General features: G+C 35.1%; 1 pseudogene; it reads right to left on the bottom strand.

The window, feature by feature from the left end:
- On the bottom strand, window positions 1-27,662 carry LOC101693204 (annotated as a pseudogene).

Genomic DNA, 27,662 nt, shown 5'->3' with positions numbered 1-27,662 from the left:
TTAGTAACCATGCCCATAGAAACTGCCACTGGCTTTACCACCACGGCCATAACCACCCAAGCCATCAGGAGTACCACCATATCTTCCACTTAATTGTTACCCATTCCCATTCTTCCAAAAGATCCATAACCTCCCTGATTATCCATTCCATCTCTGCCATAGCCTCCCATTCCAGAACCTCCCATTCCAGAACAGCCCCCAGGAGTAGAATTCAAGAAGAGTTCAATGTACCGATGTTGCATGTTATTCTTATCATTAGACATGGCAGCTAGAGCATCTTCATGTGTCACAAATTCTACATCTACCTCTCCTGTTGCTCCGCCATCAGCTCCAATATCACTATGCACTCTTAATAGATTTAGTGGTGAGAAGAAATTAGCAATGTCATTTTCAGTTGCATGAAAAGGTAATCCTCTCATATGTACAAAATGACCACCATGAAAACCCGAACTTGCATCACCAGCTCCACCATAGCCATGCCCTCCCATATCTTTTCCATTCATTCTGTCATCAAAGCCATCATTTCTGTAGCCATAATTATTATAGACACCATAGTCATCAAAACCTCCATAACTTCCACACCCAGCTCCACAATAACCCTCTCTTCCTCCTACCAGTCTATCATATGATCCTGGTCACTGGCCCAGCAATCTTCTTGGTGGATCATAAAATCCTTTGATTTTACTCTGCCACTTCTGAAGGTCTCAATATATCTGTGCCCTATTCTTTCCTTGTGTTTCCCCAGAAAGTAAGGGCAAAGTAAAGGCCTGTTCAATATGTAGTACTAGGAGGAATTAGGGAAGAAAAAGAAATAAAAAAAGCATTCAGATGAGAAATAAAAAAGTAAACTATCTCTGTTTCTAAATGACATCATCTTATATAAAGAAAATACTAAAAAATCCACCAAAACACTGCCAGAACTAATGAATAGATTCAGTAAAATTGCAGCATACAAACTGTCATGAAAAAAAATCATTTAAAAATTGATTCCATATATAATAGCATTAAAAAAAACCCTTCAGAATAAACCTAACAAAAAGGAGGAAAAACTCATCCACTAAAAACTATAATATACTGATGAAAGAAATTAAAGAAGACACAAATAAAAGAAATTCCTTGCTCATGAATTATAAAAGTTAATGTTGTTAAAATGTCCACACTATCCAAAGAAATCTATATATTCAATCTATATATTACATCAAACCTCAATGGTACATTTTACAGTAATAGAAAAAAATAGTCCTAAAATTCATATGAAACCAGAAAGTATCACAAATAGCCAAAACAATATTGCAAAAGAACAAAGCTAGAGAATCTCACTTCCTGGTATTAAAATATATATCAAAGCTTCTGTGACTAAAACATAATGGTAATGGCATAGAAACAGACAAATAAACTAATGGAATAGATTATAAAGCCTAAAAATGAATTCAGGTATGCAGAGTCACTTGATCTTCAACAAGGGTAGCAAGAATATATAATGGGAAAAGGATAATCTCTGAAACAAATGGTGTTAGGAAAACTGGACATCCACATAAAAAAGAATGAAACTGTATTCTTATCTTACACCATAAAAAAAATGGATTAAAGACTTAACTGTAAGTCTGAAACTGTGAAACTTATGTTAAAAAACACAGGGAAACAGCTTCCTGACATTGGTCTTGGCAATAGTTTCTTGGGTATGACATCAAAAACACAGGCAATAAAAAGAAAATAGACAAGTGAGACTGCATCAAACTACTTCTGCATAGCAAAGGAAATAATCAACACAATGAAAAGACAACATTATAAAAATAAACAAGATAAAAATATTGGCAAGGGTGTAGAGAAACTGGAAACTCTATACATTGTTAGTAATATAAAATGGTACAGTCAATATGGAAGACACTATGGAAGTTCTTCAAAAAACTAAAACTAAGCTACTATATGATCCAAAAGAACTGAAATCAGAATCTCAAAGAGATAACTGCATCTCCTTGCTAATTGCATTATTCATAACAGCTATAAAGTAGAAACAACAATGTCCATCAACAGAGCAATGGATAAAGAAAATATGTTATATGCATGCAGTGGACTATTATTCAGCCACAAAAAAGTAAAGATTAATCCAGAGGACACTATGCTAAGAAAGTAAGTCAGTCACTGAAAGACAAATATTACATGATTCTACTTATCTAAACTAGTCAAACTCACTGCAGCAGAAAATAGAATGGAGGTTTCTAGAAGCTATGGGAAAGGAAAATAAGAAACTGCCATTAACTGAGTATAAATTTTCAATCACACAAGATAAAAAAAAAGTTCTAGACATCTGCACAACACTGTAATTATAATTAACAATACTTTACTATTCACTTGAAGATTTATTAGGGTAGATTTCATATTATATGTTTTCTACCACAACAAAAAATACTTGAGGGAAAACTAAAACCTTGAGGAAGTTTATAACTGCAAATTTCTATATCTCGAAAAGTGAAATAGTTAATACAGCACCTTATAGATATTGTCGGTTATCCAGGTTCTTAGGGTTTTGTTTTGTTTTGATACTGCAATCCTGAACATATTGGTTTGGAATCTAGGTTGTTTCTTTAAGATCACAGGACAGCATGACATTTTCAGCTATTAAATCCAGTTGTGGCATCTGGCTTAGGAAAGTCTCTCATAGGCCTTTTTTTGTTTGAAAAGAAATCATTTTCCAGAGAGCACGCCTCAGATTTCCAAAGTCTTATTTGCCAGTAGAGGACTATATGCCACATGCTTTTGCCCTAGCTTCAAGGCTGCCTTGGAAAGTGAGTACTTGGCAATTTCAGACTCTCTGCAGACAGACAGTATCTTCCAGTCAGTAAAACAAAATAAAATAATTAAAATTAAATAATTAATTGATTTCAAAAAGAAATGGGAGCTTGGGAATCATGATTGGGTAGAGTTGGCAACCAATTCTCCTACATACTTCTTACCCTGTGCCATCTTCCACAAAGCAAGATTAAATATTTATGATCTACCAATTATTCTATGGGTTAAGCCTTCAAATTTACTTATACTAAAAATGTAAAAATAAAATGTGTTTTGCATATTTCTTATTAGAACATCTGATCTCTAAAGCTGTTACTGCAGAAAGTAGCAGGGAAAATGAAACAAAATGTAAGATTCTGTCAACCCTGTTAAATTTAGCCTAAAGAAATAAACTTTCTTTTTACGTGATTTCTGCTTGCTAACCTCAAGCACTTTATCAGTATTTCAATTTTCCACCCATGCTTCATCATTTCTAAGCATTCCTTAGTATATACATTATAGAAAGAATTACAGAGATGGCTTTAGTCGAAAGGAAATGAATCTTGTAGTTCTGGGATTCTCATCTTCATGGGCCCTTGGCAAGGATTTACAATTTTGGATTCCTTTTCTTAAAGAATACCTCCAAAATTATATAAGCATTAGGATCTCTCTCTCTCTCTCTCTCTCTCTCTCTCAAATATATAAATAATGTTAAAAAAGCAATGACTTTCAAACTTTTTCAAACTGGTGACAATAAATGATAAACCAGAATAAATATGTGTGTATGTGTGTGTAAACCAATTTGAAACAATGGTTTTATAAGCAATCTTGCCAATCTTGCCTTTACAATGTGCATAACATTATTTTTTAATCTAGCCTCTTCCATTTTTTTTTTTTTTGGAAAATGCTGGTTATGACCAGAAAATTGACTTTTTTAAGATTTACTGATGGGTCTCTCCTATGATTTGAAAACCATATCATCCTACTACCAAAGATCAACAAGGTGCATAATTTAGCTGTCATTAGAATACACTATCATACAACAGACCACCAGACCTAACTTTTGATATACTACTATACAAGGATCAGACAAGTTTTCAAAAAATAATTTTTACAAAATCTTCAACACCTGCCATTAACAAATATGATGTTGCTAAAAGAGAAAATAATAAAAGTATTGAGATTCAAAATATCTCTATCCCAAATCAGAGGTCAACAAACTTTTTCTTAAAGGTCCAGCTAGTAAGTATATTAGGCTTTATAAGCCATTCCTCAGTTACAACTCCCAATTCTGTCCTTGTAGCATGAATGCAGCCATAGATTATATAAACAAATGATTGTTGCTGTGTTCTAACAAAACTTCATTTAACAAAACAGGCAATAATTTGTCAGTCCTTGTTCTCAACAGACGTATCTTATTTGTTTCTCTCATGATAACATACTTTGTGATTATTTATTCATTTATGGATTTGCCTGTTTTTCATATGCTCTCCCCACTAAACTCCAAACTCCATGAGAGTACAGGCCTCCTTTGCTTTTTATCTTTGCATCCCCAGTGCCCAGCCAATAATAAAGACTCAAATATTTACTATATCTCTTGTCAACTTCCAAAAAGGCTAGCAGAATGCTGATTAAGTAGAGCTAGGATTATTTAATTTATGTAATAAAGGACAACACCATGTAGACAGAGTCTTAGCAGTCCTTCCCATAGACATAAAGAGAGGATATTTATTTATAGGTTTTAATATTAAAAATAAAGCCGCTATGAACCTCAATGTACAGGTTTTTGTATGAACAGAGGTTTTCATTTCTCAGGGAAATGTTCAACAGTGCCATCTGGGTTGTATGGTTAATTTTATAAGGAACTTGTAAAATATTTTTAATAATGACTATGTCATTCTACAATTCCATCGGCTTGCTTACAGGAAACTTAGTCTCTTCACATACTCTCCAGCGGTTGGTATTTTCATTATATTTTAACATTTCTAGTGGATGTATAGTAACATCTCATCATGGTTTAATTTGCATGTACCTAATGGCTAATGAGGCTGAACATCTTTTCATGGTTCTTATAAAGTGCAGAATTGGTTAAGATTGAACAGATTATGACAGAATTTATAGCTTTGGATTGATTGACCCAACAAAGCCTGAGACTTGAAGCAGAATATTGATAATGGAAATATTTCAGTTAGTTCACAGTCTTGAATTTCATAAACCCATTACAAAAAAGACAAGAATAATGTTTCTTCTCAAACACGGATCAGAAAAGTATGTTCAGTGTAGATAGAGAATATTGTTACTATTTCTAATTAATTGAATGAATATTTGAATGTCACTAATTATTTTTAATTTAACTTATTTTTTCTTACATAGCAGCATATATGTAATTAGTAGTCTAAATTACATTAAATTCAGCCATTTGGAAATTAAAGTAGTAAATAATGAAGATACACCCTATATATGGTCCCTCAGAGGCAAATAGGACACCATTAAAACCATTACTTTTCTTAATTTTTTAGTTTAGTTTGCTCTTATAAATAGTGGGGCAAAGTTCAAGCTTCACAAATATGATGATCAAAATGAGATACTATAAAAAATAACTTCTGTACATGAGTACTAAATTATGTTATATATACAAAAATATATTATGTATAATATATGTTATATACTTTATCATATGTATGTATTATAATACCTATATAAAAATATATGTTATCAGTATTTTTTAGAAAGACTCCTTTTTAGTACAGCATAGCGGTCAGCAAATATTACTAGAGTTGAACTGACAGGTTTAAAACACAGTTTCACTACTTACCAGGTCTTAATCAAATGTCTTTATTTAACTAAGCATCAGCTTCTTTGCTGCAAATAATAAGAACACTTCTCTCAGAAAGTTGTTCCAAGGAATCATAAGTTAGAACCTATTAAGTGCTTCAAAGAATGCTTGACATTGTAACATAATAAATCTTAGTCATTATTAAATTACTAGCTCCTATGTTATACACCAAATCTTTCTGTGGACAATGAATTCTGCAGCAGCAGGAATCAAGACATCCAACTTTGAACTCTGTTGGGGTCTAGCTCAATGACTCAGTCATATGGGATGTCCAACAAATGTTTATTAGCAAATTAGTACTATAATGAATCAATACTATAAGCTTAAGAAAGGATATCAAGTTTTATTTTTTATGAGTATTTTTTTTGTACTATGAATAATGTATACCATATAATTCTGAAGAATTCAACCTTATCTTCTTTGTTAGTTGCTTTAGGAAGAAGTTTCTTTCATTTCACACTGATATTTTCCACTATTTACTTAAATTAAATTAAATTAATAAGGCTATCTGTTAATATGATAACTATTTGCTCTGTAGACCTGTAGGGTAGAGAGAAAGCAGATTTTTTTTTTCTAAATAAAGATTTGGGTATTTCATGGTCCCAAATTTAGAGCTGACCTCAAAATTCTTGAATACTACTTCAGTGTAAATATATAGATTTGGGCAGACTCAAGTAGTAATATTAGCGCTATCATTTGTTTATTCCTCTAAATTCAAATGTTTTTCCAATCCTCAACTTGGCCTTAGTTTGTTTTATTTTTTTATATACTCATGATAATGATTTTTTTTTTTTTTATATAAAGTTTTATTGCTTTTTTGTATTTATTTCAGGCTCTAATACAAAAACAATTATGCCAATGTATCTCCACCTCTCTAGGCTTTAAATTGTTTTCATGGCTTTGTCTGTATAATTTCCTCAAACACATCCTTGCTTCCACATTGTCTAGCACTGAGAGTAAAGAGCTGAAAAGATTTTACATGTATGTAATTTAATTTTATACAATCTGGACTCATAAGAAAGAGATATAGCTAGAACATGCGGAGTCTCAATTTCTCCATCTATAGAACATACATAATAGTAGCACTAACTAATGGAAGTCTTCTGAATATTCAATGAGTGTATAAAAGTAAGGTCCTCAGAAGAGTTCCTATATGTGTTAAATCAATATTAGTTTTAATTAGCATGATAATGATATTTTACTAATTAGTTTTGGTGGCTTATGTTTTATTTTTGGATCTTCAGTTGTAAGTTAGTATAACAGCAAACAGCAAAATGAGGTTTGTAATCAAGAATAGAATCTTCCTGGCATATACTATTGCAATTTCAATTTTCTAAGTGGGAACTCAAAATAAATAAATAAATAAGTAAAAGGGCAATCACAAAATTTAAGGGTTTATTTTCCTTATTATCCTTTGCTTCACCTTCATTGAAACCACTCTCTCTTATTATCCATAAAGAGGGACAGATACCTCCATTTAACCTTTGATAAGTTTCCCTCAATATAAGGCAGGGGCACACCATTCCTTCCCAGACAACTATTAAAATAATTTTGTTTTTCTGTAATACTTTGCCTTTATGATGAGCAAAAATGAACACAAACCTAAGTAATATTCAAATGATCCATGTCATTTTTATTATTGCTGATTTAATACACTCTGCAGTTACTGACACATGATATAAAAATTATACCTTAAGCAGCATACGTTAGATAATTTTTCTTTTTTCTTTTTAAGCTTTTTTTTAATTTAATTTATTTATTTGACAGACAGAAATCACAAGTAGGCAGAGAGGCAGGCAGAGAGAGAGGAGAAAGCAGGCTCTACACTGAGCAAAGAGCCTGATGTGGGGCTTGATCCCAGGACCCTGGGATCATGACCTGAGCTGAAGGCAGAGGCTTTAACCCACTGAGCCACCCAGGCGCCCCCAGCTAATTTTTCTTTATGGGAATTGCAGCATGGAAAAAGACTGAGAATATCTGTTATATATAATTATTTATTGTAGAAAATAAGAAAAGCAACATTACAAGCTCTGAAAATAATTTTGTATAGAATCAGTATGCTGGATCTTATATAACCTCAGATACCTTAAGGGAAATTTACTAAAATGAAATTTCACCTGAATATAAATGGAAGGTACAACAAGACAAAAGGTCAAGTGTTTGTGGATTTCTATCACACACATACAGACACAAAAGCAACTTCCAACCCCTACCAGAAAGTTTAAGTCAGTTATTTAGTTATAAGATATTTTACTAAATCACCAACAAATTAGTTCAGAGCTACTAACAAATATCCTCTCTGTCTTATCAGTTGGCCAGAGGGCCTGGCCTCTCACTTCACCTGCCTAGAAATCACTTCCATCTCTCTGCCAACTCAAATGCCATCAAATTTTTAGGATGCAAACAAAACTCACTTTCTTTTTTTTGTTTTTATGGAAACATATTTGAATAATTCAGTCTGGAGGGATTTCTCTTTTTCTGTATTTAAAGGCTAATACACACAATTTATCATTGGAATGTTCTCTATTTTTAAAATTTCATTTTTCTTCAGTTGTTTCAGGTAATCTTGTCTCCTCGTAGAAAAAGTAGGTTTATAGACAAGGATCATATATTTTACTACTTTTAAATCAACCAGAGATAGAGATATAGTAGTACATGCTCTACTGGTTGATCTCTAAGAGAGCATTTAGCCCATTTAGGTAGCATTTAGCACACTGAAAGGAACAATTTCTTTTTTTTATTATTTATTTTTTATTTTCAGCATAACAGTTTTCATTATTTTTGCACCACACCCAGTGCTCCATGCAATCTGTGAAAGGAACAATTTCTTAATATGACTACAGGGAATTTAGAGATCATATCTGCTTTAAAAACCAGAGACTTGTATTCTTACTACTAGGCATTAAAACAATGCCAAGTTTAAAGATTTTCTCTTTTTTCTTCCTCTTTCCCTCATTCTCTCCTTTCTTTCTCCCCTGCCTTCCTTCCTTACTTCTTTGCATTTGCTCTTTACATCTTTCTTTCTTAGGATTGCACTGTTTTGCAATATTTCAATCCAACAATGACATATGTAACAAGGAAGCCAAGACTAATTATATGATTATAAAGAGAATTCTGATGGTCGATCATTAAAATATTGAGTTTCTCTACAAGCAGTTTTTCCTTTTTGTTATCAACATTTCCTCACTATTTTCCTCAGTCAAAGGACATTATTCTAAGAAGAAAAATTGATAAATGTGAAGTTATCTCATGAGCTCATTCAAGAGTGTGACATGCTATTTTTCAAAATACTAACTTTATGTCAATCAATGAGCATTATTGAACATCCTGAGAGACGTCCTAGATGAATGAACAATGGCAATTACATTTTCAACATATTCTTTGGATCAAAGGATAGACATTAGCCAGTTTGCATATTTGTGATATTCTAAATCTGGAAAAGAATAACTATTTTACAGTTGTACAGATGATATATTTCATATAACAGAATTGAATTAAACCATCAAAATCATTTCATTTATAATTTTAAAAAGCTAAACCAACAACTGTACCTGGAAATTTAATTAGAGAAGATTCCTTATCTTGTACATTATTGATAAAAAGTATATAAATGCAAAAATTTCCTTACTTAAGCTTTAACATATATTTGATCTTAATTTTTCTGTTGATCGTTATTGATTTATCCAAGTTTAGTTACTATTTCACAATTAATTGCACTGTGTTAATTTGCATGAAAGTATACATAATATATTAAAAAATACATTTTCTTTTTATTCAATTTTGCTCACTTATAATACCAAAAATCAATGTATTTATTTAATATAATAGAGTGCAATTTGAATTTATTTTCTGTAACTGAAATGACTTGATTGAAAAGGAGTTCAGTGTAGTTTCATGAGACACTTTTCTCATAATTCTAACAAATTAAGGAAAATGTCTCTTTTTGCTTGTTTTGACTACCAAAAAAACCAACCAAACAAACAAACAAAAACATGTTTAATTTTTCATTTGCTGGCTTTTACATTTAATAGCATATACTTCAGGTCAGCTAAGTAATGTGAAAAGAAGAAATGATCACAGATAGAGAATAGGTTAATATGTAAATGATATAAGTAGAATACTTATTATATTTTGTCTCAGTAGATGCTTCATAGTTTATAAAGTACATTCACACATGATCTTCTAAGTATGACTGAACAACAACCAAAAAAAAAAAAAATGAAGGGGGGCTGGGGGAATGTGAATTAAGAAGTTCAATGAATAGAATTTGCCTGTAGTGGTATGAATAATGCCCCCTTCACGGATATCCATGCCCTAAACTGTGGAAGCTGAATTTGTTACATTATAGGGGAGCACCATTAAAGCTGAAGCTGGAATTAAAGTTGCTAATCAGCCAAATTTAAGATAAGAGAGATTTTCCAGAATTATCTGGTTGAACTCAAAAGAGTTATTTGAATGTGGAAGAAAGGAGGCAGAAGTAAAGGTCAAAATGATGTGATGCCATAACGACCCAACCAGTCATTGTTGGACTTAAAGACAGAAGAAAAGGGCCACAAACCAAAAAACTTAAGCTGCCTTTGAAACCCAGAAAAGACAAGAAAACAAAGTCCCATCTAGAACCTCCAGAAAGGAATGCAGGCCTACTGATATCTTGATTTTAGCCCAGTAAGTCCCATGTCAAACGTTTAACCAACAGAACTATAAGATAATACATTTATATTGGGGATTCCTGGGTGCCTCAGTCTATTAAGCACCTGCCTTCGGCTCTGGCCATGATCCCAGGGTCATGTGATCTAGCACCACACCGGGTTCCTGGGTCAGCAGGGAGTCTGCTTCTCCTTCTGCCTGTACTCCTTCTCTTTGAGCTCTCTCTCTCTCTCTGACAAATAAATAAAATCTTTAAAAAAAATAAGTTTATATTGTTTAAGCCACTAAGCTTCTGGAAATTTGTTATGGCATCAATAGGAAACTAATATATCAGCATCCCACTTGTATTAGCTATAATCACATTTATTCTCCAAAGTTAGAATCTTTGTGCCTAGCAAAAATAATTTTAAAATTATGTTCACTCCTTGATTTATTTGTGAATTTAGGGAGAATTTGAACTTTTATATTGTTAACCACTGGAGTCTTTAATATTTTAGTTATTTGTCATTTAGAGAAGACATTTTCTTTATTTTTGAAGCCATTCTCACAACTCAGTTGAATTTTTCTTTCCACTTAGAAACTTCTACATTTCTTAGTATAGTTTATCTTCTGTATTTTAATTGTTGTTATTGCTGTAAGTGATGTTTTCTTCTATTATACTTTACTTGGTTTTAACTGGTGTTAATATTTGTGTATTCATTAGAGTCAATAAAATATCTCATTTTTTGGTTTACTTTAAGTAATTTTTCAGTTGAATCTATTATAGCTTCAGGTTATAATAATATCCTTAACTAATGAAAATTTTCCTTCCTCCTTTAAAGTATATTTCTCATTTCTTTTATCTCTAATTGTATTCATTGGTACTTCCAGAACAAAGTTAAGTGATGTTCAAGTTAAGTGATGTTCATGAGCATCTTTTTTCCCTGACTTTACTGATACTGTTTCTAAAATTTCATCACTAAGTATAATAATCAATACTCATCTGATAATTTTAGTTGCATGGTCAAAACAAAGCAAATATAGCTATATTCACTATGCAACTCTACCTAAGAATATTAGAAATGCAAACTATATGAGATAGTGATCAGTTCATCAGATAAACATATTTTCTACCTATGTGCATGCATATTCCTACTCTGCTTATTACACACTGTGAATAGCAGAGCAGTGGGTTCAGGTACTATTATAGATTATGGTATCTATTGATAATCCTGGTAGGTAAAAGGGAATGGAGCAGATACATAAACTCCAATAGCTTCTCAATGTAGAGGGAAAAAATAAAACTACAGAGAACTGAAGAAGAAAGTCTATCTACAAAGTAGAGAGAGAAGGCAGATCTCAAGATGGGAAAATAAATTTTTGAACAAGGAACTCCCATTAAGGGACCACTGTGCAAGTTTTGTTCACATATTCCTCCACATTACATATAGTTGCAGGCTATGATAAAGAAGGATAATTTTAGAACAAATTTTTAACAGTCAGGGTAGGATATTTTTTGAAGACATTTTTCCTTGAAAAATAATTATCTTAAAATAATCCTCAAATTTCACGAAAGACTACTATTACATATACAACACTCTCACACTAGTAAACTATGTTGGATGATTTAGTTTGAGAACAGAATAGGAAAGCGTGGCATTGACTTAAGTCACCCTTCCACTCAGGTCAGAGCAGTGGGAACAACATCATCTTGAAGGAGGATGGATATACTAGAATTCTAGACTATGATCAGAAAGAAGCAATGGGGAAATGAGACAACCGCTCATAGGAATTACATTTGGCATAGGAATTACATTTACCCTTATTTTTTTTCTAACTTTCATTATGTTTTATTTTACTTTCTTATTTTAGAGTCTAGTTTTTTTTTAATTTATTTCTTTTCAGCATAACAGAGTTCATTGTTTATGCACCACACCCAGTGCTCCATGCAATACATGCCCTCCATAATACCCACCACCTGGCTCCCCCAACCTCTCACCGCCTGCCCGTTCAAAACCCTCAGGTTGTTTTTCAAAGTCCATAGTCTCTCATGGTTCATCTCCACCTCCAATTTCCCTCAACTCCCTTCTCCTCTCCATCTCCCCATGTCCTCCATGTTATTTGTTATGCTCCGCAAATAAGTGAAACCATATGATAACTGACTCTCTCTGCTTGACTTATTTCACTCAGCATAATCTCTTCCAGTCCCATCCATGTTGATACAAAAGTTGCATATTCATCCTTTCTGAGGGAGGCATAATACTCCATAGTGTATATGGACCACATTTTCCATATCCATTCGTCCATTGAAGGGCATCTTGGTTCTTTGCACAGTTTGGTGACCGTGGCCATTGCTGCTATAAACATTGAAAATATATATGAGTTTTTCTTTCTTTAAAATTTTGAGCGGTAATTTCTTCTAAGAGACCAAATACACCCAAAATCAAGAGGCTGGCTCTGTTCTAATATTTATATATATCTACATATAGATATATAGATAGATAGATTTTTTTTTAATTTTTAAAAATTTATTTTTTATCCCTTTTCATCTCTCCCCAATTTGCAGGCTCTTCTGAATTTGTCAGCATACATTTTCTGGGGCCTTTGCCACCCTTTTAGTACTTTATTCTTTCGTTAATATATTCCTATCTGGATAAAATGACAAGGCAGAAAACTCACCACAAAAAAAAAAAAAAAAAAAAAGACAGTAATGAAGGCTAGGAACCAAAACAATACAGATATTGGTAATATAACAAATCTAGAGTTCAGAATGACAATTCTCAAGGTGCTAGCTGGCCTAGGAAATAGGAAATAAAGGGCTTCAGTGACACACTGGAACAGAAGGACATCACAGATATATTCAGAACATTCCATCCCAAAGCAACAGAATACACACATGAAACATTCTCCAGAATAGATCACATCCTGGGTCATAAATTAGGTCTCAACCAGTACCCAAAGATTGTGCTCATTCCCTGCATATTTTCAGACCATGAAGCTCTGAAGCTAGTACTCAATCACAGGAGGAAATTTGGAAAGAACCCAAATACATGGAGACTAAAGAGTATCATTCTAAAGAATGAATGGATTAACCAGAAAATTAAAGAAGAATTGAAAAAATTCATGGAAACAAATGATAATGAAAACACAACGCTTCAAAATCTGTGGGACACAGCAAAGGTGGTCCTGAGAGGAAAGTATATAGCGAAACAAACCTTTCTTAAGAAACAAGAATGGTCTCAAATATATACCCTAACCCTATACCTAAAGGAGCTGGAGAAAGAACAGCAAAGAAAATCTAAACCCAGCAGGAAAAGAGAAATCATAAAGATCAGAGCAGAAATCAATGAAATAGAAACCAAGAAAACAATAGAACAAATCAACGAAACTAGGAGCTGGTTCTTTGAAGAAATTAATAAGATTGATAAATTCCTGGCCATACTTATCAAAAAGAAAAGAGAAAGGACCCAAATAAATAAAATCATGAAAGAAAGAGGAGAGATCACAACCAACACCAAATAAATACAAACAAGTATAAGAAAATATTATGAGCAACTATACACCAGCAAATTTGACAATCTGGAAGAAATGGATGCATTCCTAGAGACACATAAACTAACACAACTGAACCAGGAAGAAATAGAAAACCTGAACAGACCCATAATCAGTAAGGAGATTGAAACAGTCATCAAAAATCTCCCAAAAAACAAGAGCCCAGCGCCAGACGGCTTCTCAGGGGAATTCTACCAAACATTTAAAGAAGCATTAATTCCTATTCTCCTGAAACTGTTTCAAAAAAATAGAAATGGAAGAAAAACTTCCAAACTCATTTCATGAGGCCAGCATTACCTTGATCCCAAAACCAGATAAAGATCCCATCAAAAAAAAAATTACAGACCAATATCCTTGATGAACACAGATGTGAAAATTCTCACCAAAATACTAGCCAATAAGATCCAACAGAATATTGAAAGGATTATTCACCTCAACCAAATGGAATTTATCCCAGGGCTGCAAGGTTGGTTCAACATTCACAAATCAATCAATGTGATACAATACATTAATAGAAAGAACAAGAAAACATGATACTCTCAATAGATGCTGAAAAAGCATTTGACAAAGTACAGCATCCTTTCCTGATTAAAACTCTTCAAAGTGTAGGGATAGAGGGTACATACCTCAATATCATCAAAGCCATCTATGAAAAAATCACAGTGAATATCATTCTCAATAAAGAAAAACTGAGAGATTTTCCGCTAAGGCCAGGGACACAACAGGGATGTCCATTATCATCACTGCTATTTGACATAGTACTAGAAGTCCTAGCCTCAACAATCAGACAACAAAAAGAAATTAAAGGCATCCAAATTGGCAAAGAAGAAGTCAAACCCTCACTCTCTGCAGATGATATGATACTATATGTGGAAAACCCAAAATCCACTCCATGTCTGCTAGAACTTATACAGGAATTCAGTTAAGTGTCAGGATATAAAATCAATGCTCATAAATCAGTTGCATTTCTTTACACCAAAAATAAGACAGAAGAAAGAGAAATTAAGGAGTCAATTCCATTTACAATTACACCCAAAACCATAAGACACCTAGAAATAAATCTAACCAAAGAGGCAAAGAATCTGTACTCAGAAAACTATAAATTACTCATGAAAGATATTGAGAAAGACACACAGAAGTAGAAAAATGTTCCATGCTCATGGATTGAAAGAACAAATATTGTGAAAATGTCTATGCTACCTAAAGCAATCTACACATGTAATGCAATCCCTATCAAAATCCCATCCATTTTTTTCCAAAGAAATGGAACAAATAATCCTAAAATTTATATGGCACCAGCAAAGACCTCAAATAGCCAGAGAAATATTGAAAAAGAAAGCCAAAGTTGGTGGCAACACAATTCCAGACTTCAAGCTCTATTAGAAAGCTGTCATCAAGACAGTATGGTACTGACACAAAAACAGATACATAGATCAATGGAACAGAATAGAGGGCCCAGAAATAGACCTTCAACTCTATGGTCAACAATCTTTGACAAAGCAGGAGAGAATGTCCAATGGAAAAAAGACAGTCTTTTCAACAAATGGTTTTGGGAAAATTGGACAGCCACATGCAGAAAAATGAAACTTCTTCCTAGGAACATCGCCAAAGGCAAGGGAAGCAAGGGCAAAAATGAGCTATTTCAACTTCATCAAGATCAAAAGCTTTTGCACAGTAACGAAAGCAGTCAACAAAACCCAAAGACAACTGACAGAATGGGAGAAGGTATTTGCAAACAACCTACCAGATAAAGGGCTAGTATCCAAAATCTGTAAGAACTTATCAAACTCGACACCCAGAGAACAAATAATCCAATCAAGAAATGGGCAGAGGACATGAACAGACATTTCTTCAAAGAAGACAACCAGATGGCCAATAGACACATGAAAAAGTGCTCCACATCACTCGGCATCAGGGAAATACAAATCAAAAATCATAATGAGATACGACCTCACACCAGTCAGAATGGCTAAAATTAACAAGTCAGGAAATGACAGATGCTGGTGAGAATGCAGAGGAAGGGAACCTTTCTACCCTATTGGTGGTAATGCAAGCTGGTGCACCCACTCTTGAAAACAGCATGGAGGTTCCTCAAAAGTTGAAAATAGAGCTGCCCTTGACCCAGCAATCACACTCCTGGGTATTTACCCTAAAGATAAAAATATAGTGATCCAAAGGGGCATGTGCACCCGAATGTTTATAGCAGCAATGTCCACAATAGCCAAATATGGAAAGAACCTAGATGTCCGTCAACAGATGAATGGATAAAGAAGAGGTGGTATATATACACAATGGAATACCATGCAGCCATCAAAGAAATGAAATCTTGCCATTTGCAACGTGGATGGAACTAGAGGGTACTATGCTTAGCAAAATAAGTCAATCGAAGAAAGACAACTATCATATGATCTCCCTGATATAAGTGGAGATGTAATGTGGGGGGTTTGGAGGGTAGGAAAAAAATAAATGAAACAAGATGGGATCAGGAGGGAGACAAACCATAAGACTGTTAATCTCACAAAACAAATTGAGGGTTGCTGGGGGAAGGGCGGGAGGTGAGGGTTTTGGGGTTATGGACATTGGGGAAGGTATGTGCTATGCTGAGTGCTGTGAAATGTATAAACCTTGTGATTCATAGACCTTACCTCTGGGGCTAATAATACACTATGTGTTAATTAAAGACAAACAAACAAATAAATAAATAAATAAAATATTTAAAAATCTCATAAAGCTATAAAGTAGCATCATTATTACATTTTAAATAAAATGTATTTTTTCACTCTTCCTATTATATTAAGATTGCTAAGGTTAAATAAATGATTATTTTAAAAATTTAATTTAAAAAATGACACATGTTGAACAATGCAACAAGCAGACTCACACAGGAAATCACTGTGCAGACTGTGTTAGGGAGTGTCCTTGGAATCGATGACTGCAGGACGAAGGGATAAGAAGCAGTGTTTTTCAGAGGAAACAATCTTAACAGTCAACCCATGACCATCTCTGGAACTAGTATGATCTATCAAAGTTATCATATTTGGAGCCAAAAGAGCTAAACCTTTATACAGTACCTATATAAGTGATTTGATGTAGGCTATGTGAGAAGACTGTGACTTGGAAGGTGCAAATGCCTATAGCCAGCAACCCTTAGAAGAGCGGGGTATTGAAAACTACCTTCCAACAGAACCCTCGGCCGCCCTTCTCTCCTTCTTTCAATAGGAATCCAGGGTACATTACAGTTTTCACCAAAGTGCATCCCTTGCACTACTCAGACCCACCTCATATACAAGTTTGCAGCAGTTTTTCCAGGGTTCTAATATGCCTCTGTTCATGGGGAAAATGAAAAGTAGATTTGTAAGACAAAGTATACCTCCCGGTGTGTTAGTGTTGCAACAGATACCTTTACCCTATTCTTTTTCAGTCCCTTTCTCCCTCAGCATCTACTATGTGTTATGCCAGTCTTAGACTAGTCCCTGATGACATGACAGAGACCCTCATGCCCAGGGGTTCACCATGCCTTTCTCAGGCTGAAGTTAATGTATTTATCCATTTTCCATCAAAATTGGGCAAGGATGTACCAAAAGGCATTCAAAGGGGTTATCAGGGTACCAAGTATATTCTCCACAACTACACTGTGTAATGGCAGTTCTACCTCCTGCTGATCAGGGTCAATTAACCCTGACAAATTATTGGTTCTATTGTTGACTTTGGGTCTTCTGTGTGAAGTCGCAGGTGCTCAGATATTGAGCTGTCAGGTGTCAATGTGGTCAAAGAACAATTAGCCAAATTGAAAATAACAATCAAGCCTTTATTCACTGGATGTGACAGTGTAAGCAAGGGAAAAAGTAGGTACTGGCTTCCCAATGTTCAATTTTTTTTTTCCCAACAGAAGGGCACCAGGTGAGAATCAAGTACAACAGTGAAGATGAGGAAACTATCTCACTGTCAAGAAATCCTGAATCGAACAGTCTTGCTGTCTTTTATAACCAGAGGTTACAAAAGAGAAGAGGGAGAAGGATTAGGTGTGCAAAAGTGAAGAGTCAGAGTGGAAAAAGGTGTCTTGTAAAGATCTCTTAATAAGGAGGTGAAGGAAAAGTGTCTCTGTTGAGGTCCTGATTAGGAGGGCTCTGAATGGAGGTGAGTAGTCTAGGCATATAGATATAGAAGGGTGGCCTGGGGGAAGGACTGGAGTCCTTGAAAGTAACTCCCTTAAAGGCATGGCTGTGGTTTAGGGTAGTGTGGGTAGGGCTTTCTCCCAAGAGGTTTGCCCGAACAAAGCCTTTATAATTGCCTATACCTGGGTCTGGAAAGTCATACAGGATTTTAACCTGAAGCCACACTCTTAGAACTGCTGTTGTTTCTTTGACTGAAACCTTCCCTCCATTCAGACCTAGAGTTTCTGATCTTGCAGAACACAGATTTGCAGGGATAGGAAACAAATCTTCCTTAAGGCACCACTGGAAATTATGGTAAAGTTGACCGTTCCTTTTTCCATGTAAAGGTCAGATCCAAGAATTCCTCCTATTAAATACACAGCGCATATAAACCTCTATACTTCAAGATGTATACTGCATTCTGGAGGAGGATGCCCGATCCTCTTAAAGTTGTTACATCTGAGTTGCCAGTTTAGCCTTGCCGTCAGCAGATCATTCCAATCTTCCATCTGCCCAACAGCTTCTAGGTCATCTGATATAATGACCAGTTGATTCCATAGTCATGGCTCATTTCTACACATCCTTTTTAAATAAAAATGGTTAAAAGTGAAATTTTATGGAACCCCATGTCATTGGACTAAATGCTCTGTAAGCTCCCTAATAGTAGTGCTAGTTGACACCTAGTATGTCTCTTTTCCTATCTGAATGAATGAAGTATCTTTTACCTTTCCAGGGTAGAATAGGACTAATGATGTCAGCTTTCCAAAATGGGAGTTTGTTTATCTTCTTAAGGGTTTGTGCCACATTGAGGGCTTAGCATCTCTACTACTGACAGGTCGGACACTCAGCAACGGCAATAGTTAGATCAGCTTTGTTAAGTGGGAGCCCATGGTATCAGGCCACTGAAACAGGATCCCCGCCACCATGGCCAAATTCCATTTATTTCCATTAGAAACTCACTGGCATCAACAGGTGATGATGAATCATCCTAACTGGTTGTATAATCTTAACTCCTATGGTGGATGGTCTCTGGAAGATGTTAATATGATACAAAGAACTTCATACATTCTGTCCACTTGCATATGTACATTTGCACACTTTTGATCCAAGACTGCTCTGTCCTTAATCTTGCAGTCTTTCTGCAGGTCTCTAAGTAGTCAGGCCATGAGGTCAGGCAATGAGCTGTATTCACAGACCAATATATATTCTAACTTATAAGCACTTCTTTTTTTTTCCTCTTTTCTTTTCTTTTCTTTCTTTCTTTCTTTCTTTCTTTTTTCTTTTCTTTCTTTCTTTCTTTCTTTCTTTTTTTCTTCTTCTTTTTTTTTTTTTTTAACTTAAAACCACTTCTAAACAAAGTAGATGACCACCTAGGTATATTGCCTCAGGAAAATTTCCTTCACAAAGATTTTCATAGCCACCCATGAGTGAGTCTCCAGTGTAGCTGCTATCCATTTTTTGCCTTAAATTCACATTCTAAGCTGACCTATCCAGGAACCAAGCTTCTTCCTTCCTCAACAGCTGAATTGTATAAAATTCTACATATCATAGGTATGAGTTGAGAGTGGCAGAATGAGCATAAGCTGTCAATGGCATGGGTTCTGGGCTACCATTTCATGAAGCATGCTCATGTCCTCTTTCTGGCTCATGCTTAATTCCATTTATACCACTTCCAGCTGACACTGGATTATTTCTGGGCTTGACCAACTGTATGACTTGGTGGATCTTCCAGAATCCAGCTTATTATGGACAGCTATAGACACATATCACTGTTTCATAACCAGACAGTCCATCTCTTCCTGAGCTCACTTACTAGAGTGGTTTTCAGTAGATGTAAAATTCTCTATGGCAGATGGAATTAGCTTAAGTTAGAACCTCGGGAGATTATTTTGTGATTCTTTCATGGGAACTTGCCATAAACTTCACTAATACATCTAATAACCCAGAAATTGTTGGGTTGTTTGTTCCAAGTTGCAGAGCTATTTGCAAAGGGATGGAAGATGCTTTTAATTTGGATGGGATATCCTGGAAAACTTCTAGCCAGTGGACCCTAAAAAGTTTAGCTGATATAATAAGTTTTTGAGCCACGTATTTACCTAGCACCTTTAATAAACTGCCGTATGTTCAATGGATCTAGTTCTACCTGGTATCTGGATGGTCCAAATCTTTTGGGACTGTACTATTAATGGGCACAAGAGTTAACATAGACCTGAAAAAAAACTGTGAATATATACCAATGGCAACCATATGTGAATGCAAAATGTTTCTAAACCTTTTTTCAATATGGATAGAAAACAGCACATTTGTTAAATCTATGACTACTTCATGTGCTGACGCCATGTTACCTTAGCTCTAGCACAAATATCTTGTCTGGCAATTGCAGTTGCAATGGAGGCTACTACCAGGTGAGTTTGTGATAATGTACTATCATCTATAAGGATCAACCTGGTTTAGCAAAACATTGGTGAATATTGGTGAACTTAAAGGAAACATGAAGAGGACCAAGACTTTAAATCCTTAAAGGTGGTACTAATTTTTTTCATCCTCTCCAGGTTGTAACACTTTTGTCCCTGATGGGGATTGCAGGGACTTCTATTTGGTTTGTCCCACTATATAGTTCTTACCTCATACCAAGATGCCCACATGGGGATTGCACTAACAATCAAGTATACTATCCTAACTTTACATTAGTCCATTAGGATGGCTCTCTGAATTTAATATGAGCTGCATATTACCCAGTATTATACCATATTAACTAGCCTTCATATGCCACACTCAAAATGAATAAATAAATAAATAAATAAATAAGACATAGTGATGTTTTGAATCTCTGAATACCAAAGTACATTAGTCCTCAAAATGTCTGAAAATTCTTTTTCCATTGTAAATTTATACTAGTAAATGACCGGGAAAAGACTGAGTCAATCTTTATCTTGTACATTGCCAATGTATTACAGAATTATTTTGTCAAAGGACCTAATAATCCCTTTAACAAGTGGATCCTTTTTTAAATTTATTTTTTATTTTCAGCATAACAGTATTCATTATTTTTGCACCACACCCAGTGCTCCATGCAATCTGTGCCCTCTATAATACCCACCACCTGGAACCCCGACTTCCCAACCCTGCCTCTTCAAAACCCTCAGATTGCTTTTCAGAGTCCATAGTCTCTCATGGTTCACCTCCCCTTCCAATTTCCCCCAACTCCCTTCTCCTTAATCAAAATTATCTGAAGTCCAGAAACTAGGAAAGAATTTTAAGCATTTTTAAGGACAACTTCCTTAGCTTACAAATCATCCATTTTTAAAATTTCTTCTGAGGGTACAAGTGGAGTAAATGCATTCTTGGGTGCTCACTTTAGCCATCACTTTTTCTATACTGCCAAGAATTATTCCAATAGAGTTCACATCATCTCCTGAGATCCTCATAGAATCTTAAATCCTGCATCATGAATGAATATTCCCAAACCAGTAAACTCTCACTTATATAGTCTGATATCCCAGCCCTCCTGATCAAGCACCCCAGAATTTAAGTTCATCCATCGTGTCATGATCTACTAATTCTCTGTATTAAAATATTAGAAACTCTTGAAAAACTGAATATTTATAGCTTAAAATGTTTTTTTGTTGTTTCTTTTTTGGTTTAATTTTTTTAATTTTTAATTTTTAAAAATTTTAAATAAACATATAATGTATTATTAGCCCCACGTATAGCTTGAAATGTTTTAAATGAAATGACTTTACTGAAGTTTATTAATATCTGTAATAGCTTCAGATTCTTATGTTTATATATCCTAAATATTAATATTTTGAGTACTAGAAAGGGGAAAATACATCTATATCTTCTTTACATTTGACGCAGTTAGAGCATAAAATTCTCTCTTTATCTTTTTATGGATGTGTTTAAGTTCATGCACATTCCCATAGCTGTTCTATACCAAAGCAGAATATTACCTGAATATTAGCAGCAGTGACTACAACTTAAATTTATCAAGGTAAAAACTACAGATAACTAAATATTATTTTATATAATAGGCTCAGTTATTTCTCTCCCATTTTACTGCCCCAAATGGACATTTTGGAATGAATGAGCCATCAGTGTGGTCTCCCCCACACAATTATATACTGCTGAGTATATGGAAATTCTCCTAGAATCCTAAAGAACCTCTGAGCTATTGGCAACAACTCTCCATAGTGAAACTTGTGACAAGAGTTGTCTTGGACTACTTTCTCAAGAAAAAAGCAAACCCTAGAAAATGAAGACTGTGTCTTCCTTATGGTCACAGAGCAGATCTGTTCACCATTCAGCATTATAAATGTAATAGGTCCTTTTTTTTTTTTTTAAAGATTTTATTTATTTATTTATTTGACAGATCACAAGCAGGCAGAGAGGCAGGCAGAGAGATAGGGGGGAGCGGACTCCCCGCTGAGCAGAGAGCCTGATGCAAGGCTCAATCCCAAGACCCTGGGACCATGACCTGAGCTGAAGGCAGAGGCTTTAACCCACTGAGCCACCCAGGTGCCCCTAATGGGTCCTTCTAAAGAGAAAATTTAGGCAGGTTTGCTAAGAGTTCCTTGTGATTAGTTTCCTAATCTCAGGGTTCATCAGCTATGACAGGAACCCACTATGTGTGCACCATCTACCTAGGTCTGTTTCTGCCTTGCTCCCAGGGTACTTCAGCAGTGTTTTCTATACTGACATAACAAATTATCACAAATATAGGAGCCTAAAACAAATGCAGTTACCTCACACTTTCCATGGGTCAAGGATCCGGGCACAGCTTAACTTGATCCTTTGCTCAGAGTCTTATAAGGCTGCAATCCAGGTGCGAGACAGGGGTCCCTGTCGTCTGAGACCTGACAGAAGAATCTGTTTCCACTTTCATTCAGGTTACTGGTAGTTACTTGTGGCTATATAATGAAGACCCTAGGTTTTACTTGCTGTTGTCTGGGTGCTACCCACAGTTCATAAAGGCCATCTGCAGTTCCTTGACACCTGGGCTCTCTAACCTGGTCATTTGCTTCATCAAGCTATAAACTAGAGAAGTCTTCAATTGCAATCTGCCAAAATAGAGTCTTACGTAAGGTACTGTAATTATAGGGGTTACAGGTCATTACCTTTGCCATTTAGTGTAACCTAATCATAATGTAATAGGACATCTTATTGCATTTATTATATTTTATCAGATAAAAGCAAGAACCCTCCCATACTCAAGCACAGATTTACATGTAAGTCTGAACATCAGGAGATAGGAATCACTGTTTGTGGGGGAAAGGGCCACCTTAAGGTCTATCCATCAAAGGGTACATAGGGAACCAAGCAAAAGTTGAAACTCATGCTGCCTACTGGGTTGTGAGTAATAAAGTTCCTTTTCTCTGACTCAGGAGCTATCTTCTGGCAGCATCCATGAACCTGGAGCAGGAAAATTTTTTAGCTAAAAGCATGGTAAGATCCCAGGTTCTTTACAGGGTTTTTTGTTTGTTTGTTTGTTTGTTTTGTTTTGTTTTGTTTTAAGATTTATTTATTTATTTGAGAAAGCGAAAAAGAGGACACGTGGGGGAAGGGGCAGAGGGAGAGAGAAATGGGAAGAAGACTTCCCACTGAGCGTGCAGCCAGATGCAGGGCTAGATCCCAGAAACCTGAGATCATGACCTGAGCCTAAACCAAGAATCCTACTCATAACTAACGGGATCCAATCAGACACCGCTTGCGTTCTTACAGTTCCTAACATGATTTTTTTCAAATCTTGTCCTGGATATTGATAGGCTCCTGACAGTTTAGAATAATATTATCTTGGCCCATTCTCTTCCTTAGTGGTGGAGGATTAGCCAGAAAAAAATGTTTTGTTTTGTTTTGTCTTTTAAGATTTATTTATTTATTTGAGAGAGAGAGAAAGAGAGAGAGAATATGTGCATGCATGCATATGGGGAGAGGGGCAGAAGGAGAGAATCTTCAAGCAGAGTCTCCACTGAGCACAGAGCCTGACCTGGGGCTCAATCCCATGAGTCAGAGATCACAATCTGAGTGAAAATCAAGAGTTGGACATTCAACGGAGCCACCCAGGCACCCCCAGAGAAGAAGAGTCTTATATAACTACAGAGTATCTCCATTCCCACTACACAGACATTCAGAAACTCTATACTTATAAAGATAAGTACAGTTGGAAGGTGGTATGTGACATCCTAATCTTTACCTGTGTAAAAGTTCTTCAATCTATGGCTTTACTGCTTAAACCAATTCATCTGGAGTATAGTTACATTACCAGTTTACTTAATTTGAATCTTTTTAGACCCCTAAGTACAACCAAAATGACTGTAGAAAGGTAATATACCAGAACTCAGTCATGAAATTTATGGCCAGTGACCTAAATGGAATATAATCGCTCCTTTCTAAACCTGACAGATCCCCATATCATTTTTTTAAAAGTTTAACAATGTATAATGTCTTACTAGACCCAAAAAAACACACCATCAGGGTGGTTTTGAAATGCAGATTGCTTTTAAAATTGTGCTAAAATGGCTTATTTTTCCACACACTACTTAGCAATATGAGTTCAAAGATCACCAGTTGAATAGCCCATAAAAGGTCCATTATGTCGTTTTATACACATCTATCTGCCAAGCACTCAAGATCATAATAAGAAATTAAATAGTTCAAAGAAGATAAAGTTGTGAAAGTTAAGTGGCGAGACAATGCAATGCTCTACTGATAAAGAAGTTATTTCAATAGTTTATAAAGTGTTGACAGCTCTTTTCCAGCTTGGCTTGAGCACCATCTTGTTATATCGACAAAGCAATACATTGCCTACTTCAACTAGGTATATTCTGTATTGATAATGAGAGGTCTTCCATTCCTCTCCTCTAAATTCTTCTTCTATAAGCATTCCAGACTTTGACAATGGTCGACATTCATTACCATTATACTGTAATAAAGCAGAAAAATGCTTCCTTCCTCCTTCACGCTGTAGGAAACGTCTTGTGGGACCTGGGGAAAATTAGAAGTGACTTCCTTTCAGATTACCCCCTTTAATTTTCTTCAACTTCTAAAACTCCTCAGCAAACAGGAACTGCATCTGATTTTAAGGTGCTCCATTCCATTTCACAGCCTCTTCAGCAATCAATTTTAGAATTCCCCCCCCAAAAAAGAAGAGCTTCTTCATTGTTTCATGAATTGTGCAAAATTACTAGTTTTCTGGTTACCAGTTTCATTCCTACTACAAATCATCAGAGTCAGAATCCTAAACAGTTTTCTATCACACGTTTATCAGTGCTTCCCAAGATTTAGAGTATATAAATATTCCTGGTGAACTTGTCAGAAATGCAGACCTTCAGCCTTATGCCCATAGTGGCTTAGACATTGTTTTGCATGTTTTCTGCATAATCCTAATGTATAATTTTATTAAAAACATTTTATTACCAAAGCAGTGGTATCTTGGTGCTCCCAGTGTGACCTTTATCAGGCTAATAAAGTGATAACATTGGAGGTGATGTTGGGAAAAGCTGGACACAATTAGTTCTTGGGAATCAGCTCCAGCAGACTACTGCACCTAAGCAATTCTACTTCCACTATACTGCTTGCATTCAGATGATATTATTCACTGCTAGTATCTGAGTTTACTTGCTCCCTCTCCCTGGAATGCAGAACTTGTCTTTCTCTCTGATTACTAGGGATACTCATAATCCATCTGGGAAACCAATGTTCAAGTAGCAATCCCAGATGCTTCTATAGTTAAGGGTGAATATATTCTTTCATAGTACTCACCACATTTCATTGCAATTATCTGTTAAGATGTCTAACTTGATCCTAAATTGAGTCACCAGAAACTGCATTTCATTTATCTTGGTTAGACCAGAGTGTAACAAAATGTAGAAACTACATGTTTTTAAAACTTATAATTTACCATAACAAATTAATAATAATGTAGCCAGCAATATCAATATTGATTTAGTATTAAGACAAACAAAATGCTCCAAAGAGGAGATGAAATAGGAAAGTGATGAGTTGACCTATGGTTTTTGGTTTGTTTGGGTTTTTTAGATTTTATTTATTTATTTGACAGACAGAGATCACAAGTACACAAAGAGGCAGGTAGAGAGAGAGGAGGAAGCAGGTTCCCCACTGAGCAGAGAGCCTGTTGCAGGGCTCGATCCCAGGACCTTGGGATCATGACCTGAGCCAAGGCAGAGGCTTTGACTCACTGAGCCACCCAGGTATCCCTGACCTATGGGTTTTAAAGGGATGGATAACTGGGGGGAAAAAAGAATTAAAAGAGATATAAGCAGCACCTTGCTCAGAAAAGTCAACTGGTGAATTTTTGAGGTGGAAAAAATCACTGGTTGGCTTTATAAACAGTATGATTGCATTTTATTTTTACTAATCACATTTATAATTATACCAACCAAGAATAATGAAGGTAATCAAATTTAAAGCTTTAAGACATAAGCCTGAGATCAAGGAGAAAGTATTACCCGCTTTGTAATTTTCTAAAAGCTACAGAAGCTAGTCAATACTGAAATCGAAATATAAAACTGAATAGAGTATAAGAAAAATACCGTTATCGAATATGCCTTTAGAATAAATTCACTAGACTATTCATTTTTTAGCTTTTATTTCATATTAACTCAGAAACCTATATTTTCCTATAAGGTATAATATTGTAAATGTTTTCCATCTTTAAATTCAGACTTTAGGACAGAGAAACTAACTCAATGGGTATTTCTTTGATACCAGGCACACCTCTACAGATAACTTCATAAAACAACAGCCTGAGTATTCCCCATTCACAGGAGATATGAATTGGAGTTTTTCTGGCCATTCACAAGGGGAAAACATGAACAAACTAAGAAATGAATCATATTTTAAACATACCTCCATTTTCAAAGGATACCAATCCACAGGAAGAATTGCGGGATAAGCTAGGTGAAAAGAGAACATAACTTTTGAGAATATAAATACATTTTACTTAATGTTTATGCTTTCTGTCTCTATTTTTGTGGCTTAAAATATGGGCAACTAGATTCAGGGATAATAAAATGATAGATCTGAAGGGAAACTTAGACATTCTCCTCATATCTTTCATTGTACTGATGAAGAAGAAGAAGTTAAGGTGCAAAAAGAGCATTTTTTCTTGGGAATTGAGAGATTCACCACACTTTTATTAACAATACTCAGAGAAAGGAAAAAAAAAAAGAAAAAAAGAAAAAAGCTTGAGATGCTACTTCTGTTTTCCTGTTTCTTACTTTGTCCACTTTTCCTCTGTCCTTTCTTTTTCTTCTTAATAAGAACAGCTTTTTTTTCCTAAAATAAAATAAAATTTAGAATGTCCTCTACATGTTTAAAGGGAAATTAAGTCTGTGCTTAGATTTACTGACACTCTCCAAACTGGGATTTGAAATTTGTTTTAAACCTTTTTTTACTAACAGAACATGTAACTGAGTTTTCTTCCCATCACTTTAGAATCATTTCATTTCTGAGCAACATGAATAGCATTTATATGCTCACGTATCAAACTCTCTACCAAGTTCCGTAACTTGATCTGTCACAATCCTTACTGCCACAAATCTGTCACAGTCCAAAATCCTCAACTGCAGATTCTTCAACTTCTTTAGGGAGTTTGCCCACAAATACTGATCTCTTGTCCCTAGATGAGGTCTCAGATGCAAGATTATGATCATGAATCCGGATTCATGCACCAAGTTTATGGCATATCCAAGTTTAAAACCCAT

Source organism: Mustela putorius, unplaced genomic scaffold, assembly GCF_011764305.1.
Source record: "Mustela putorius furo isolate JIRA1106 unplaced genomic scaffold, ASM1176430v1.1 tig00000179_pilon_pilon_pilon, whole genome shotgun sequence".
Taxonomy (NCBI): domain Eukaryota; kingdom Metazoa; phylum Chordata; class Mammalia; order Carnivora; family Mustelidae; genus Mustela; species Mustela putorius.
Note: the sequence above shows the minus strand (reverse complement) of the source record. Positions and strands in the feature narration are given on the sequence as shown.